Source organism: Notothenia rossii, assembly GCF_949606895.1.
Source record: "Notothenia rossii genome assembly, chromosome: 10".
Classification (NCBI taxonomy): domain Eukaryota; kingdom Metazoa; phylum Chordata; class Actinopteri; order Perciformes; family Nototheniidae; genus Notothenia; species Notothenia rossii.
The window spans coordinates 48,899,351-48,916,073 of NC_136908.1; the positions used below are offsets into that span (position 1 = coordinate 48,899,351).

The window sequence follows — 16,723 nt, forward strand, 5'->3', positions numbered from 1 at the left end:
CTTTTGGGAAGTGGAGGTGGAGTTTGTAGGCAGATATCACCATGGATCGATACTGTGATATACATGTGCGCTCTCCAATTTACGACCACGACACTCTTGTTACAACAGCGTGTGTTTGCAACACGGTCGAAAACGGTTTGCTCACACAGACTCAATCACCCGCACCTGTGCCGGTGAGGTCAGCTAAATACCCTGTGCCCAATTGCGTCATCCAATGCTCACAAACAACATCAAAAACATACAAATGGGCAAAACAATATGTATTACATTTTTTGTAAATGTAGGTCATTTGCGATGTTATGCCTTCATTAGAATAGCAACAAGCAGATGAAAGAAAATAAAATGGTAAGAGTGATAGGAGATAATATGAAGCCTGGACATTTTGATTATTGCAAATACAATTTACATTTTGGTTACAATTGCTTTTTTAATTTTTGTTTGTGAAACTCTTTCTCGAGATTTTTTCGGAAATGGCTCCCATCCAGTTTAGATGACCCCTAGACAAGCAGCCTGCAAACAAATATATCATCTTTTTAACAGCATTTAAAAAGTTTTTTCACTATTCACCAACATCTGGTATTAAATGGCAAAACTAAAAGTACTATTCAACAACGACCTCTCAGTTTACGACTGTATTGTATCTACTTCACCAGAATGTTAGCACTGCATTATGAAACGGACTGGAAGTTGGCACCTAAACGCTCCGTGTGCCTCTTCCTGCCCCGCTTAAACTTGAGTATATACTGTACACATAAAGCCACCTCTGCTTTTTCAACAATATATCCTTGTGTATGTGAGAGGGAGAATTAGTAAGGAGAATTAGTCATTGTGATTTATTGTAGAAACAACAGAAAAATTCCCCCAACATGAACCATTGTTACTTTATATAGAGAAGCAATGCAGTGGTGCAGGTTCACATAAAAACACTCAATACCTGAGGGAGTCATATCGATGCCTCTTTGTGACGTGTGTGTGTGTGTGTGTGTTTGTTTGTTTGTGTGTGTGTCTCTCTTTCTTTCTGCCTTTACTTTGACAGGATATGGGGTCACAGAGCGGACAGTCTCAGCTGGGCTCTGATTGGCTATTTGCTGGGCAATGATGTAATCCTCGAGGGAGAGCAGTTTGATCGATGAGGCTTTATATCTCAGATTACTCCTGATGCTGTGTGTGTGTGTGTGTGTGTGTGTGTGTGTGTGTGTGTGTGTGTGTGTGTGTGTGTGTGTGTGTGTGTGTGTGTGTGTGTGTGTGTGTGTGTGTGTGTGTGTGTGTGTGTGTGTGTGTGTGTGTGTGTGTGTGTGTGTGTGTGTGTGTGTGTGTGTGTGTGTGTGTGTGTGTGTGTGTGTGTGTGTGTGTGTGTGTGTGTGTGTGTGTGTGTGTGTGCGCGCCTTTGTGTGTACCTGCCTGTGTGGGTCGACAGAGATGTTGAAGGCAGTGGTTCAGCTTTTTATAGACGGATAGCCAACAATACACCAGATTCATGTTATCATGAACATAAAGCCTGGAAACAAGCTGGAACATAATGAGAGTAGCTTGTTAACTTTATTCTGTTTTTAAAAAATATATTTTATAGGATAAAGCAAAATTATACTTAGCTAGAGTTACACATGCAGAGAAAACGCCCCCTGTAGGTTCTTAAAAAGAAAGATGAGGTGACATGACATCATATGTGAGAAAAGAGAGTTAAAGGTTAGAATGTACTGCTTTTATTACAGAGAGGAGTGTTAGGTGGAACTTGAATCAATGCAAAGCAAACGGATTTAGAAGTAGCAGGGAGCGTGTTTGGCTGAATTCCTGATTGTCTACTTAAAGGACTGGCAACAATGTTTTAAATTGGATATACAAAGATTTACTGCAAAGATGTGGAAGTAATTGCAGTAAAAAAGTATTTTGAGCTCAAATATTTCATGAAACCTCAAGGAATAACATTTGAGGAAATGGTTGCTTTTTGTTGAGTTAGGTGCACCCTAAATATACATTTAGACTCTTAAGTTAGTTAGTTAGTTAGTTAATGTAACATCTACAAGGGAGACCTTATCTTATTTTTCCAAAGTGAATTGATTAGATAGTATTTAGAAATTGAGACCAATGATTACATGTGGTGTTTCCCCTCTGTTTTGCTTTTTATCACAGCTTTTATTTTTTCCGTGAATGCAATATCCCAGGAACGGCTTTAGGGCATTTTTCACATTTGGGGCAAATAGTTCAAGTGTGAGTCAAGGAAGAACTGATAAGAATTCGGTCAATGTCACTCACAAAATGAGTTTCTGGCAATAACTCAAGAATTCACACTTCAGTCTAAATAATGAGGTGATGACATTTTGGACAGAAATGGATGCAAAGGGCAACTTGACCGGTTGGAGTAAGTCTATGCAGTTATATTACAGAATGGTAACTGTTTTACCCTTCTTTTTTTTTACTTTAACAGACTTCAAACCAAGCTGCTCTTAACATGAAACTCCACTCAGACCAAATGATTTGTTTATCAGTATACTTCACAGACGGGGCTGCTCATCAGCCTCTCACATCACCATGACAGTCATAATTACTCTGGGAATCGGCTAAGAGATCACTCCATTACTCTCTTTCACAACGTTTTTGCTCGCTCTCTTATCTCCAGCGAGGCGTGTTGACTTGATGGATCAGCGTGGGGGTGTGAGGAGCAGAGATGGATTATTATGGCTGCCTGTCATAAAGGGTGATCCCCCCCAGAGCCGCGAGCTTTGATTAATGAATCGTACCGCGTGTCGGCCGGACAACCATGAGAGGCCGTTCTGTCCGTCACTGTAACTACAATGACAACCTCTCATGACAGATATTACAGCCTGCAGAGTGAGGGAGGGGGATAATAATCTTACTGTCTATCTGCTTTTAATGATTATCGCCTGGGACAATATACAGCAAATGTCTCGAAACTAAATCTTGGCAATTAGACTCGGGCACAGAACTTTAAACAGACGTGTTGATTAGTAAGTTAATATAAAAAATCCCTGCTCATCCCATAGCTGTTCCTTGTGTCTGAGTTTTTGGGTTGACAATACAAAGGAAATGGTGTTCATGAAGCAGTGTGATCAAATCAAATATGTACTGAGGTCTTTATCGAACCGTTCCAATTATTTCTTCTTGGAGAAAGGCTCAGCAATCATCTGGACTTCCTCACAGGGGCATTTGGTTTGTGTTTATCCTCAGCTGGTGTAAGAGAGAGACTAGGATAATAGGAGGATAGGAGGATTAGTTGGATTGTATTAAATGTGCATTTGGATCATAGACTGATTGCTATTGACGTTTGGCTTGAATTTCCATGAAAGCTCTGAACAATGGCTTTGCTGAGCGCTACACACTTTTTCTTCTTCTTGGGAAGTAGAAACTAGTGTTTAGGAATGCATTTCCACTACATAATCTGATCAATTATACTTAATGTGGATATACAGCATAGCATCTTTATCCTATAAACAAAGCTGCTGTTGATCTCATATTTCTGCCGATGTGCAGTAGCATTCACAGACGGGATGAAAGATATTGATGTAGCAAATCAGATCTATTGTTGTGCTTCTGCTTCCAAGACTTGAACTAAAGTGGACCTTTGTAGTGTGTTATATAGATTTGAGTGCATGTAAATGGTCTGAAAAGGCTAAAATCCCAACGTTCACCACACTGGGAGTTTCTCACATAAGATCACGTCAAATCTTTTGGTTTTCCAAAGCTCCAATGGATTGTTTTGCATACAGAAGAAAAAGCAATAAGTATTAAACAAATCCTGGCAATCTGTTTTAGGGACGTCTAATCTTTTGGTTTTCCCTTGTTTTCCACTTATCAGTACATTTAGATTTACAATGTGTCAAAATATTATGAATATTGAAAAGTTCTTATCCATAACAACATATAAAGGAGACATCTCAGTGTCATATCAAATACAAAATTCAAAGCTTGAAAAATATTCTAAAATGTTGATATTCAGTGTCTGTGTTGCATAAAAGTAAGTCTACCACAGTCTAATGTGCAGAATGTTTGTACAGTTATAGTATGCCAACAATTCAATTAAAGTAATGAAGTAAATACGTTTCACACAACAGATATAAGCACTGATATATCATGAATTATGCAGAGCTACAAACTGGTAACTAACCTGTTTTCAAGTCTAAGTGTCCGGATTACAGTAAATCGGCTTAGATTAGGCTGAACCCTCTGAACATCCTCTCCCTCCAGCTCTACATTGGTGTTTTTGTACATCTACAAAAAGACCTCCACTGTCTTCCTGTCTCGCATCGCATCAACTACAAAATTCTGGTCTTCACCTACAAAGCACTCTACCATTTGGCCCCCCCTTATCTCACAAACCTTCTCACTCCTTATCAACCCCCACGGTCCCTCAGATCCACCGCAGCCGGACTCCTATCCATTCCCACATCCACACTCTGCAGCATTGGGGCCAGAGCCTTCTCAGTGGCAGCTCCTAGGCTCTGGAATTCCCTCCCCCAAGATCTCCGTGACTCTGAGTCCCTCACAGACTTTCAGTCCCGCCTCAAAACACATCTTTTCAACTCTGTCTAACCATAAGCCCCCCCCCCTCTCAATCAACTTCCTCTTGACTGCCTTTTTATTTTTTTATTTTACTATACTTACTTGTTTGCCTGTCCTTGTTTGTCTACCCTCCCTCATATTGTAAAGCATCTTTGAGTTGTGAAAAGCGCTATATAAATAAAATGCATAATTATTATTTTTACATCTACCTCTCATTCTTCCTCCTCTCACTCTCACCCCACCTCTCTCCTCCTCTCACTCTCACTCTCAGCCCAGCTCTTCCTCCTCCTCTTCCTCTTGCTTCCATGGTCGCTTCCATTGTTGCTGTAAGAAAGTACTCACCTGTGGTCTTTTTATAGTGCTAACATCCTGATTGATGAGCCAACAATTATGCTATCAGGTGTTTGGTCAGGTGGAACGTGTTTCTTGATCATTGGTCCATGTGTGAGGCCTTTTGAATATCAGTGTTTTAAAACTGCTAACACGTGACTTTATGTCAGATCCCTGTGTTTTACGTGGAGAAACGTGTTCAGTGGTTTGCAAAAAGTGCCATGTTGATTTGCAAATTGTGTGAAAAGCTGAAAACGTGTTTAGAGTTTTGGAGATTTGAGCCGAGGTTTTGCTCTTTGAGTGTCAGTTAAAATAATTTTGCTTTATGGATAATTTTTGTTTGTTAGCAATCGAGAAAAACTGTAAATATGTTCTGGTGACGTGAGATGGAGGATTCCCACATTAGATAGCAGAACAGCATATAGCTCTAAGTGCCAATGGATTGTTTTGCATAAACATAAGAAAAATAAATAAGAATAAAGACAATTGTGGTAATCTGTTTATTTGCAATTACCTGCTAAATTAAAATAATCTGGATTATATGTTAACATTAAAACACCCCTTAAGCATTGTTTGTGTAATTACTGCATTCATTATTGTATTGATTGCCATCTAGATCCATTTAAATGCCTCCATTTCCTTGGAATACACCATTCAGAAAAGGCGTCTACATCTTTCCTTGCAATAGTATATTTGAAGTACCCACAAATCTTCACAGCTGTGACTGTGTTCTCTAAATAATCAGCTTGGGGGAAAAAACAAAACAGAAGAGAGCAGAGGAGGCATGTTATTGTCAACGTGATGTGATTGAGTTTCAGCGATCAGATGCTCTCTCGCAGCTCTGAACATCTGAAGCCTTTCTTCCGAATGAGTCAGTGTGTGGCTGCTAAACAGGATGATGTTGTTATCGGTGGCGTAAGAAGCAGGAGAAGTGACAGCGGGTGATGTCTCCCATGGTTCTCTCTACGTTGATGCGTTGATATGATGCAACTTGAGCAGTCCTTATTGTTTGCCTCTTTCTATCTGCGGGTCCCCGTGTAGACGCGATGTTCTCCTATTTTTCCCTGTGGTTGTTCACACGTCTTTGTCAGTACTCCTGCCTTAATCATCTCTCAAGATCCTTTTTCTGTCTTTGCCTCTCGATATGTTTTATCACTGTATGTCTGTGTGAATGGTGTGTGTGTGTAATTAAAAGCAGCGGGTTGTGTGACGGGTATATGTGCTTGTCCAATCCCCTGTTGTGTGTACCTGAGTGTTTAACATTTCTTATGCTTCCTATCACACGGTCTTCACTTCAAATACCAAACAAAACACAACATGTGGGCTTTTATTGGAGCATTTGGTTGCAAAATTGTAAGCTGACATGCCTGCAAGCAGGTGTGTGTGTGTGTGTGTGTGTGTGTGTGTGTGTCCGATGAAGTGGTGTGGTGCGAGGCTGTTACATACTTCCTACACTTACTCCCATCAGTCCTCCTCCCTTCTGCTCCTCCTCCTGCCAGGAAATGCTGTACCTGTCTCACACCTGGCCTTGACACACACACACACACACACACACACACACACACACACACACACACACACACACACACACACACACACACACACACACACACACACACACACACACACACACACACACACACACACACACACACACACACACACTCTCCCAACAGCAAGGAGGCAATCTGTCAGTGTCACGATCCAAGAGGGTGTGAAGAGGCTCACCCTGACACACGCCCTGAAGCCCAGAGTAATTCACACCAAGTTGTGATGAAACAAAAAACACTACAGATATTGACACAGATCTTTCCATCTGTACCTTTTTCTTTAAACAGTTTGGATTTTGAAAGTGTATTAACTGAGTGGACAGAGAAGTGGCTTGTCCTTGTTTAGCATACATCGATATCTTGGTACTCTCGAGCTTTGTCCATTTCACTAAGCCAGCTGTCTGAAGCCTTCTCATCAGTGTCCGTTCTCTCCTCTTAATCCTCCTATTCCAGTTTGTTTGGACTCCCTGATGCAACCATTACGCCTTTATTGATTTAAAAAAAAGAAAAATGTAAAAGCTCTCAAATTTAGGAGAGGAATCATGAGGGGACATTTTACCGCAAAAACGTTGCAGCCTTTAAACACAGTCGTGTGTGTCGTTAACATTAAATGTGATTTGTAGTGTCACTTTCTTTTACTGCATGTTTATTGGCGAAAAGCTGCCATTAACTGTCAAAAGTAAGACGGGAAATGGTACGATTTTGTGGCAATATCAAGGAATCTTCCGTGGACATCAGTAAATCAATGCAACTCTCTCCTGTGAATCTCAGATGGATTTCTCTCATCAATCGTAAACTGGCTTTTACAGAGTTCAATTGATTATATAGAGCTTGCAGGCTACATTTATATCAATGCCCTTTTGTAGTTTGCAGCAGCATGCTAGTATTTTTTGCTCAACGCCAATAATGGTTATTTTATTTATGTATTCCTTTATTTTAACAGGGACAGTGCACATTAATCAACATTTCTGTAAATGTCCCAGAGTTAGCCAAGAGGCTATTTTTCATCTGTAGTCCCTGGACAGATTTTGCAAGTCACCCTAAAGACATATTTTCTTTAAAAACTTAGCATGGTAGATTTCTTAAAAAGCAAAGGGATACAACGTTGAAACCGTAGATCGATAGTTGTCCACTTAATGTGGATATACAGCATAGCATCTTTATCATATGAACAAAGCTGCTGTTGATCTCATATTTCTGCCGATGTGCAGTAGCATTCACAGACGGGATGAAAGATATTCATGTAGCAAATCAGATCTGTTGTTGTGCTTCTGCTTCCAAGACTTGAACGAAAAAGGCCCTTTGTAGGGTGTTATAAAGATTTGAGTGCATGTAAATGGTCCACTCTTCACTGACACAGGTCTGAAGCCACACACAGCTTCTACTCTTATTCACTTGCATGTCACATACTGACATTTGTAGTACACACTCTCTTCCACACACAGTCTCCCCAGATGGATGGGAGTGTTTAAGGTGACAGTTCTCCCCTGCCACTAGTGTTGTCAGACATCACTTATCAGCCGAGCCGGTTAGGGAGGAGAATGGGAGAAACACAATTTCACCTTATCTCCCCTCGCTTTCATTCTCTATTATTCCATCTCCGACTTCCCATCAGACCTGCTCTTCCTCTGTTCTCCCCTCGACTTATCTCCCTGTTTCACACCTTCATTTGTTATTTATTTGCTGTCAATTTCTTTGTCTGTGACCTTCTGTTTAAATCTGCCCTCCCTCCCCTCACTCACAATCTTTTCCGATTTTCACACCAAAATGAAGCTTACTTTGTACAGTAGGTCAGAGTAAAGTCATTTTGGACTGCTCCTTTCACCCATAGAGTGTCAGTTTCTACTGCTTCCTCAGCCTTCATCGTTACGCGCATCTTTACGAGGCCTCCGCGCCTAATGAAGTGTTACAGCCGGTCGTTACTCTCAGCATGGCTCAAAGCGAAGCGGGTGGGGGGGGGAGAAGGGCAGGGAGATGTGATGAAATGATGGAGCGAAGGTTGCGCTGACCTTCCCTAAAGAGACATGTGATGGATCGGGAATGTGTCAAAGATTGAGAAACAGTTGCGTATCAGCGAGCAGTTGGAAAATGAGCGAAAAGGACTCTCTGAGGGATGGATGTGGTATCTAGCAGTCTAGATTATTGTATAATAAGATGGACTTAGCCATAAGCAAATGTGTCTCCATTCTCACTCACTGTCAAAGACCTTGATGCTTTTCTCTCGAGGCTGAACATCAGTCAGTCCAAGAGTTCATTCGTCTTTCTCCGGGTAGTTATCTTTCCCCCACTTTCCCCCGTACAAAGTCACAAATACACTGTGTGCACAATTATTAGTGAGTATTGTGACCAGATCATAATTTGTACGCATATTTTCCAACTCCAAGCTGTATAAACTTGAATGTGTATTGGATTGAAGCATATCAGGTGATGAGTATGTGTAATGAGAGAGGGTCTGGCCTAAGGACATCAACACCCTCTATCAAGGTGAGCATAATTATTAGGCAGCTCTTTTGTCTCATGCAAAATAGGCTAAAAAAGAGATTTCACTGACTCTGAAAAGTCAAGAACTGTGAAGTGTCTTTCAGGGGGATGCAACACTCTCGAAATTGCTAAGATATTGTGGCGTGATCACAGAACCTTCAAACGTTTTGTTGCAAATTATCAACAGGGCTGCTAGAAACATATTGAGAAAAAATACTCAAATTAAGGGACAAAGATTTGAGAAGAATCAAACGTGAAGCCGCCAGGAAGCCATTATCTTCCACTGCTGTCATATTCCAACCGACCTGGAGTGCCTAGAAGTACAAGATGTTCAGGTCACACAGCCTTTTTTTATTTTAGAAAATATCCCAGTTTTATGATAGCGCCAGAACATGGATCGAGAATCTGCATTGAGTTTTATGTTTCAAATAGCAGATTTCTGAAGTGTGGAAAAGGCTGAAATTAGAAACAACAAAAGAAATAATAACCTGGGAGAGAACAACATTTGAAAAGTTAACATCCCTAAATGGTTTTTAGATGACATTGCATCTTAGAAATGTAGGACCCCAACTTCTTTGCAGAATTCAATCAGAGTTGTATTTACTCCCACTACTGTATGTTGAAAGAGATATGGCAAAAGAAAACCTTCTAACACTTAAACACCTACCATGCAGTACATTCATCTTAATGTACAATTAAGTTGGTAATAACTTACAAAGTCAGTCTCCACATAGAGGAAAGCCACTTTTAGACTTCATAGTTACCATCAATCTTTCACTTCTACTGCTCCAACTGTATGTCAAACTGTTAAACAAGCGTTTACTTCAACACTCGCACATTCGGACCTGAACGCTCTGTGGGAAATGGTGCAGCAGGTTTTTAATTCAGCTACACTGTAAAACTGTCCCATCTTCTGACTGAAATGGACTCACAGCACGCCTCACCTTTCATTGCTGTGTCTCAGATTTACAGTATGGCTGACTGTGAGTGTTTTTATATATATTTGTTTATCCCTTCAAAGCTAATGTGCTGTCCACAAATTGCCTGCAGGAGAGTTTTTGAAACGTCCAGTCCTGTAGCGATGAATGATTCCTGCAGAGCTTGTCTTTGTGAACACATGACGCTTTATAAATAGTCTTCTGATATTCTTTATTAATAGCTGTTCTTCAACAACTGAATTTCTTGTTTTGTTGTCTTTTCAAGTTTCCGCGCTGCTTTGAAGAAGACTTCCTGGACACATAAATGACTGATTTCCCTCCCGGGGTTCATTAACCTCCCATCTGATCTCCCAGCAGCCTTTGCATTTGCAGCATAAAGACCCTCCTCTTGGGAGATAATGCTGCTGTATGTTAGTTAACAGGGCTAGTTGCAGTCCTTGGCTTTCTACCTTGGAATTTGCGCCCCCGCCTCCTTTGGAATGGCTCCGTAGATGGAAATAACTCATTTTGATGACAGCTGTTTCTAAGGGGACGTGTATGCAAATGAGGAAGAGGAACAGGCCACCGCGTTGGTTCAGGCAGTTTTCCCACTTTTGATTCCATTCAACGCTTTTCATCCGTCACGCTGTTTCAGAAGTAAGCTCCCTGCAGTGCTGCTCCAGCGTAGACCTGCCTCTAAAAATACCTACACACACATCGAATGCAAAACACTTCCTGAAAGTGCATTAATCTTTCCCCTCATTGTTCGATTTTTCTTGCTCATGTGGTCAAAATGCATCCGGACTAGATATATTTTCCGTGTGACGGTGATTCTCTTCCACACGAGACAAAGTGAAGAACTTTGAAAGAGTTAAGTTTGGAACGTGGCCTGGTTTCCGTGCTCTTGTTGTCAGGCTTGGGGTTTAAACACAAGCTGGTGAAATATTTATGTGTCTCCAGGAGGCAGTTGTTTCCCCTGCGTTGCTCATTAAGCCGGGGTTAGTTGTGTCTCTGGCTGGAGAATAAGGCCTTTGCGTGAGCGAATCACAGCGAGGCGAACTGGGGCAGAGAGGAGATGGAGGATCAGAGATACAGTAGAGGATGAATGCTCTGTAAACTATAGATGCGCACACGCTTCATGACTTCATCCAACTATATTTCTTTGAGTCGCCTTTCCTACTTTACTTTTTTTTACCTTAAACTCCTTGTCCTTTTGTCTTGTTTTCTTAACTTTATTCACAGTCTTTTTCTGCTGTTTCCACCCTGCATTCATGGATTTCAATCTCAACCTTTGTCCTCGCCTTGCTTACAGCTGTTCTCATCAGAAATGAATTTGCAGCTGTTGCCAGAAAATAGTTTGTATGAGAAGTGATAGGTCTCGAAACTGGTGAGAAACAAAAGTGTTATCATCCACAAATAAAACAAGAGTTACAAATGTGTATATGGAAATCCAAAATCTGGAAGTAGCGGCATTCTGCATTCATTTTGAATATCTATGGGGAAAAGTCTCTCTTAAAACAAACTAATCAAATGCATTTTATTCCACAGCTATGTTGAATACGGCTCTGATTAGTTCATTAATAACTAAAGTGTGTTATTTTGCAATAACAGAGCGCTTCTATGGAAGCTGATATTTTTAAAGGAAGCAATACAATTTATTTAAAAATCAATACAAAATAAAAAGTCAAATGATTGATTTCTTTAGTAAATAACCATGTTTAGTGTGATTCAAGATCTGCGGTATCCAGATGGGGTTCATTTCACATAGTGAGCTGCTCGCTGTGCATTATACCTTTCATGGTACAATCGACTGCAAACTAAATCACTAGGTTGCCTTAAACTGCTTTTAGACCACTTCCCATGGTCTGAGAGCACTTTGCATCATCGTTTGATAGCCAAGTGATATTATGACTATATTCTATACAGTGATGAACCTGTCCATGGTTCAGGGGAAATTGCTGGTGAGAAAAGCTCTACTCTGTTCTTCTCTCTCTGCATCACCTTAGTCTGTTTCACACTCACATCATCTATATATTTAGATATCTCTTTATTCCAGCTCCATTTTCCCCCTCCAGCATTTCTCTTTTGGTGCCTCTTATTTTCCTTCTATCATGTTTTCTTTTCATGGATCTGCCTCTCCCTTCCTCTGTGTGCCCTCAAGTGTGAGAGAAAGAAAAATACATGGAAATAGTAACAGCCTGTTTAATCCAAGGATGTAAAATCTTCTTTCCTGCTCCCTTCGATGCATCTTTTTTCCTTTCACATCTGTAATGCAAGAGTGTTGCCGGTGGAAACAAGCATGTAGGAAAGTGCAGAAAGAAAGCAGGTGTGTGAGGAGAGATGTGTAGAGGATTGCCTGAGCATCAATATTTCATTGGAAGAACCTTGAATTAATAATTCAACCTCGGTGTCGTACTGTTTCCCTCTCTGCGAGACTCTTGGCCTGGTCACACACACACACACACACACACACACACACACACACACACACACACACACACACACACACACACACACACACACACACACACACACACACACACACACACACACACACACACACACACACACACACACACACACACACACACACACACACACACACACTTAATCCCTAGTTTTCTGTCTGAAACGGAGGTGGCCTTGCAAAAAGGTCTGTATCTACCCCAGCTGGTCCCCCTCTGTCTTTAACCCCCCTCCCCCCACCTTCATCTCCATCCATTGTGCTCCTGCTGCTAGCTGTAGAGCCTTTATGATGTTTCATAAAGTGTAGAAGCTGCTCCTATTCCCCCTAGACTCTGTATCTGTGCTATTTATGTCGGAGGAAGATAAATTACTCCTCCTCCACCCCTTTTTTGAAAGACGCTTCTGTGCACTCGCTCACACCTCAGCGTTCCACGAGAGCACACACGGACAGGTATCTCCGTTATGTAATGGCTGCCGACTCTCCCTCAGCAAGCCATGATGAGCGGACCTATTTAGCTTCAGGAGCGCTAACGGAGAGCGCCGGTCGGAGCAGATTTAGTGCTGGAAGCTGCAGTGAATCAGGGTTATTCTCACTCTCCGTGTGCATGAGAGGAAGATAATCAGAACAGCGTGGCTAGGTACGAACACAGAATCACCTCTTGTTGTCTAGGATCACGTTTTCCAACAAATCTGATCACTCGTTACACTCAAAGTCAACGTTTCAAATTGTTCAGTGTACTCTCCACCTCCTACTTCTGGCCTCTTTATTAGTTTCCCTTCTATGTCACATAATCAATATTCTTTAATACAATGTACGATTGAGTTTCAGACCCTTAAGCCGAATCAACATCTTTGAATCAAAAGCTTTTCAAAAAATAGTTTTTTCAAATGCGGTTTGTGGTGCTGTTGTACTGCTAATATTGTATTATGTTGAGGGTACTAAATATTAGAAACAGTTGTCAGTATAAAATAAGACAAATCAACAGCACCGCCGCACACTACTTCCAAAACTGAACAATAGATGTATGTTTAAATGATACATCTCTGTCATGACATATTTGATGCTATTTTAGTATTATCTTCTATCTCTTTCATCTTGTTTTTGTCCGCTGGTGTTGAACTATATTTAGAAATCCTTTGCTGATCGTTTTTTCATGTACTTTTTCTAATTTATTATATATATATATATTTTTAGCTTTGGCTGTTATTGTGCCCAATTTATTTATTATTGCACATTTTTAGATTATAGCGATTTAAACTCTATTAATACTTTTTTTCTAATTCTGTCAGTTTTCACTGTCAAATAAATTGTGAAATCCAACCCTAAAATCTTCCCCCCTTACTCATAGTGTGATTGTGAATTCAGCCAGTAAAAGTTATTTTTGTTCAAATGTCCGTTGAATTATAACATCACCTGCATTCGCCTGATTCATTTTACAATATACACTAATGAAAATGCAACATATTTTCACCCTAACTGCAGCCTGCGCGTGCCTTGCATCAGTATTCACGTAACGTAGAGCCCAAAATTGCCGTAAACCCATTTTCCAAACCTTCTTTAAGTTAATTTCAGCTGCCTCTGCCCGGGAGGAAGCGAGGACGATGTGCTGAATGTTTAGAAACGTTTTCAACCCACTGTGAAGAGGACAACCACACAACACCACACAGTAAACACGCCCAGGGGTATTCTCCTCTCAATGGCAACCATAACGCAGAAACACACTTACTGTAAAGTCATTTTAGCATCCATGCGCAACACTAGCTTCCCCATAAATCAATGATGATGGTGTTGATATCAGCACTTCAGCCATCTGCTCTGACAATATGAGCACTCTGTGTCACGCACAAAACACTGCTGCCATTTCCCATAAGAGAGCAGGAAACCTTCTGGAAACAGACCTATCTTCTGTGTCACCATCGTTATGATGAATGTGTTTTTGTGTTTACACCATCTTTAATCTCAATTTGCCGCTTTGTTTAGTGCTCCTTTGTGTGCATGTATCTTTTACCTCTCGCTTTTCTTTATCTTAAATCAAAGAAATTGCACTATTCACTCCACTCCTTCATATCACGCTTGTACGAGTATAGTCTTCCCTGCTGTAAAAGATTCAACATAGTGATTTTTCGGCCTTTTTTCCGTCTCAGGCAGCAGCATCTTCACACTTTCTGTCCCTCCATCGAGCCAGCTGAAGCGTTAAAACATGTATTCTTCTCCTAATCCTTTTTATATAGCCAGTTGGAGAAATTGAGTGTTTTGTCCCCTTTTTTCTTTTCAGTTTCGTCTCGGCGTTTCATCATTCGTCTGTTGCTTTTGTTTGTCTTTGGATTGGGTGTTGTTCTTCGACTCCACTTGTTCTCTCCCTCCTCTCAGTCTGTCTGTTTCTGTTTTTATACATAGGCGTGTGTGTGTGCAAGCCTCTAATATTATTTCTTTGTCTGAGCTGTCAGTGTTTCAGCAGCCAGCAGCCATCTTTTCTTCTATTTAGATCAAATGACACTTTAACCAAGTGTCTCTTTGCCTCCTTTCTATCCTTGTTTTACCTCTCTATCCATATCATCTGTATCTGTCTCTCTTTCTTCATCCAGCCACACATCTCCCCCTTTCTCAAAACAATCCAAATGTAATCTACAGTATATTGAATAATCGGTACAAAAACAAAGTACATGTTGCAACCTGTGTCATCAACCACATCAGGACAGGACATTCATTTGTCTTTTACAAAGACCAAAAGAACCATACATTTCCATCCCCAAGGCCAAACTCCGGAGTTTCGGGGATAGAGCCTTCTCTGTGGCAGCCCCGAAGCTCTGGAACTCCCTCCCCTAAGGCCTCCGTGAGTCTGATACCTCATTCACACCAATGGTGTTTCAGGGCCGGTTCGGAGCTGGAGCTTGAAAAGCACCGGGTTTTCCTGTTCACACCGCAGCGGAGCAGCCTCTTAGCTCCGGAATCCGGTTCATTTCGAGCACCAAAAAATTGTCCGGCCAGAGCAAAAGCACCACATACGTCACGCTTACGTCGAGGCGGGGGCACGGGCAGAGGCGGGATCAACTCTTGAACAACAACACAAAGCCCGCGTTTTATCCAGTTTGTACACAACGATGGAGAAACTTAACAAGCAGCAGTGGTCCACTGAAGAGACCAGCTACCTACTGGGAATCTGGTCTTCTGAAGAGGCACTGAGGAAGCTGGAGCACAATCGGCCATTGTTGTTGTTGTCGGTGTCAGCTGTGAGGGGTTTCCGCACGATTTAACATAAAACATAATACTTTTTTTTCTCCAAATGGTCAATCATCAATGGTGGAACAATCATCCTGAACTGATTATGTGTAATAATCAGATTGAACTTGACCTTCTCACACAAGTCAACTGGAAAATGTCCATATTTTCACAGTCATTTCAGAAGTGGACGCTCTTGGACGTTATAGTTGTCCATAAATAGGGATTCCAACAGTTGATAGTTTAGGCGCCGGGGAAAAAAGCGCTTTTCTTTAAACGTTTCGCACATCAACCACACACTCACAAAGACCATGTGTATTTAACAAGTGTTTAAAACTTGTATGAATGAAACCACTGAGATTTGTCAGGATTTCTTTATTTCAGTCCAGCAGTTGGTGGATCAGAAACACGTTACAATGTCAGGGAAACAAGAAGAGTTTTCAAATATATAGGAAAAAAGGAACAAACCCCCCCGATCAGGTGTGTCTGTAAATCTGTGTTAAAGCCTGAGACAAAATACAAGAAGCTGTAACTGTTTACTTAAATGAAGACTGCAGTTGTTTTCCTTCTGTTTCTCACCATCAAAGACCTCATGTGGTCCAGTAATCTTCAGAGGATTGTTAGCACACAAAGCAATGATTAATCATAACAGTGTTAAGCCATGTGATTCAGTCTTAATGTTTCTTATTTATGAACCATGTTGAGATTAATTGGTTCGACTAAAGGTCACGTTTAGCCTCGAAGACAGCAGGAAATTACACAGCACCCCTCTGATGTTACATTAAACACAACACAGATTCAGCATCCTACTGTTAATTTAATCTTCTTTCCAAATTATAGTATTTTTTTTTAAGCTTTAAAATGTTCCTCATTGATCCTAGATGAAATGCCAGAGATATGAGGAGAGTACTCTTTGCACAGTGAATTATTTATAGCTATGGGTCAGACTGTCTGACTCTTACAGCTCTCTTTCTTAAACATAACATTTATACGGGTTTATTGTTGACCTGTGTGCGGAAGTCAAATCAACGAAAAGCCAAAGTCTGTCACAGATAATGGGGTATTTTTATATTTAGTCAGACTTGACCTTTTATTTGTTCATTATACAGCTGGTCCGATACCTGAAAACATCTCACATTTCTCTGGCATTGATGAAGATTGATGCAAGCGTAATGTTGATTACAAGGAGTTAGCGAAAAGGAAAACAGTGTTAATAATTTTTACAAATGGTAAATACTATA

The 16,723-nt window shown here is 40.8% G+C and overlaps 1 protein-coding gene across 4 annotated transcripts in view; it reads left to right on the forward strand.

The window, feature by feature from the left end:
* Positions 1-16,723, forward strand: part of apaf1 (apoptotic peptidase activating factor 1) — a 55,691-nt gene that overhangs the window by 33,632 nt on the left and 5,336 nt on the right. The gene's annotated exons all lie outside the window — the stretch shown is intronic.